Genomic DNA, 2500 nt, shown 5'->3' with positions numbered 1-2500 from the left:
ACAAGGCCAGCGTGGCTATCTTTTTCACACGCGTGTTATTATTATGCGTTTTTTTTTTTTTTTCCTCCTCTGCTTTTGTGTAAACCAGACACATCCTATCAGCGTCTTGTCTGTTTGAATGAGATCGGTGGCTTGATAAAGGGGACAGCTACCGAAGCCAGATTGATGGCTGGGATTCTGTGGTTGATGGATGGGCAGCCGCGTAGCAGGGAGATGAATAGAGATGATGAATGTTATAGGACTCGCTGGCAGTCGGCGGAGGCACGTGCTAGTGGGGAATGGCTTGATGTAGACGGCGTAGTGATAACGGCAAGAAGATGTTGGGGAATGTGCGTGCAGTTTTTTGCCGTACAAAGAACCTCTCATGGTGTGTTTTCCTTTTTATTTTGACCACCTCTCTTATCCACATTTATAGATTTCTTTAATATCCGCCTTGCATGTTTTGATTGACTGGGGGTTCTCTGTGTGGAATTTACTAGTGGTGATCTTGGCGACAATAATGATAATTGAGGTTAGCTATGTTTGGGTTTTGTGTTAGAAGAAAGTTATTATGACGATTTTGTAGTGGCTCTTTGGCTACACAGCAGGACCTAAAAAAATTATAAATAATAATTCCAACCAATCAAAGCCACCTCTAGCAACAGCTACCCAGTATAATGTCTGCAATTGTTACATGCTGACCATACCATATCACTGTTGATAGTCTCATTGCTCCTCTATGCTGGAGAACACTGTGCATTCCTCATCTCCTTCTCTCTTATTCACCTTGTCTCACCTTGCCTGCCTTATCCTGTTCCTGCAAGGTGTCTATGCTGATGAGAAAGAGCCCATGTACTGACTTTGATCAATCAACAGGTTCAGCACAGGAAGATACTATCCATCTACTGTGTGTTTTGTGTGTGCGTGTGCGTGTGTGTGTCCCATATTTACTGTTTTTGCTGGATCAGGTGTTTTGTGATACAACTGGGGACCTGGGGATGATAGCAATTGAACACAAGGACACAGGCAGTACATTCAGTACACACACTCTACACAATCTAAGCATAATTCGTACATCAATAAGATGCCATTTGTGCAACCATGAGCCACAACTTGAAGCCTGCTCGAACCTCAGGCTGTGAACCACATCAATACAAAAAGGACAGCTGTTCCCCATCCTCTACTTCTTTTAATGTTTTGGCCAGTGTTTTTTTTATCATTATACTTATTACAGTCTTCAGTTACATTCTACGTTTATATTTGTAGGTCACTTTTATTCCCTCATACTCTTCCTACTTGTTCTTGTTCTTCCTGTTTCTGTTCTTGTGCCTCCTCTTCCTCTTCCTGTTCTTCTTCTTCTTCTTCTTCTTCTTCTTCTTCTAGTTCTTCTTCTTCTTCTTCTTCTTCTTCTTCTTCTTCTTCTTCTTCTTCTTCTTCTTCTTCTTCTTCTTCTTCTTCTTCTTCTTCTTCTTCTTCTTCTTCTTCTTCTTCTTCTCCTCCCTCCTACTCCAGTCCTCCTCATGCATATGTTCTTCTCGTGAAACCCTTGGAGGTGCACCTCAGATCCATAAATACAGCTACCTACTCAGCCCCCCTCCTCCACCCACCGTCATCACGACACCCCTCTAAGGTTACACTTTGCTTTATGGCCCTTTTCTGGGGCTCTCTAATGATTTTCACATCTGTCGGGCTCAACTGCCGCGGCAAGGACACTTATAAATACAGTGTGTGCGTGTGTCTACTTCAGTGTGTGTGTGTGTATGTGTGTGTTCCTGCGCTTGGTATGCTGAGGAATTCTCTGTGGATGTCTGTCAGCTAGGGGTCAGAGACGACAGGCAAACACGGTGGAGGCAGTGGCGGTAATAAACAGGGAGCGGATGGGAAAGTGTGACATAGTTGTAGAAACCAAAGATGTCGGTTCTGATGACTATCCTTCGATATATGACAGAATCCAGCGAGACAAAGCCAATGACAACGTAAGCACCGAGCAAAAGCTATGAAACAACATCAACTCATAAAGAAAGGTTAGACACCGGCACAATAAAAACACTGAAGCCGTCTAGCTCTATCCACTAGAATATAGCTTATGTGTACAACATTGGTCAGCCATAGTCCAGGTTACACACAGCGTTGACCCTCTCTCTATGTCGCCCCTTCCATCTCCCCCTTCTAAGTAATTGATGATCACTCTTCCTAGTGGATAAGAAAATGGAAGGCATGGGAAGAAATGGCAGTGTGTTAATTTGGGCTTTGGAATGCGGCCATTTATCACAGCTTGCCCACCATTAGCAGGGGATGGTGTGTTGTCTTTGGCCCCCGTCAGCAGGCAGTCTTTGTGCAGCCACTTGTAGGCAGTGTGTACTGTCGTGCAAGGGAGCATGAGGCTAGAATGCAACCATGCACTGGTTGTTTTGCACACCAGCAAAAGCACCTAGTTAAGGTTATGGTACCTGCTTCTGGGGATGTACGTGTGTATGTGCGGAATTTTGTGTGTATGTGTGTGTGTGTGTGTGTTTTTCTT

The 2500-nt window shown here is 44.2% G+C and overlaps 1 protein-coding gene across 1 annotated transcript in view; it reads left to right on the top strand.

Annotated features, from left to right (window-relative positions):
• The window catches only part of LOC132459091 (netrin receptor UNC5C-like), a 159492-nt gene that overhangs the window by 90542 nt on the left and 66450 nt on the right, over window positions 1–2500 (top strand).

The sequence above is a fragment of the Gadus macrocephalus genome, chromosome 6 (genome assembly GCF_031168955.1).
Source record: "Gadus macrocephalus chromosome 6, ASM3116895v1".
Taxonomy (NCBI): Eukaryota; Metazoa; Chordata; class Actinopteri; order Gadiformes; family Gadidae; genus Gadus; species Gadus macrocephalus.
Note: the sequence above shows the minus strand (reverse complement) of the source record. Positions and strands in the feature narration are given on the sequence as shown.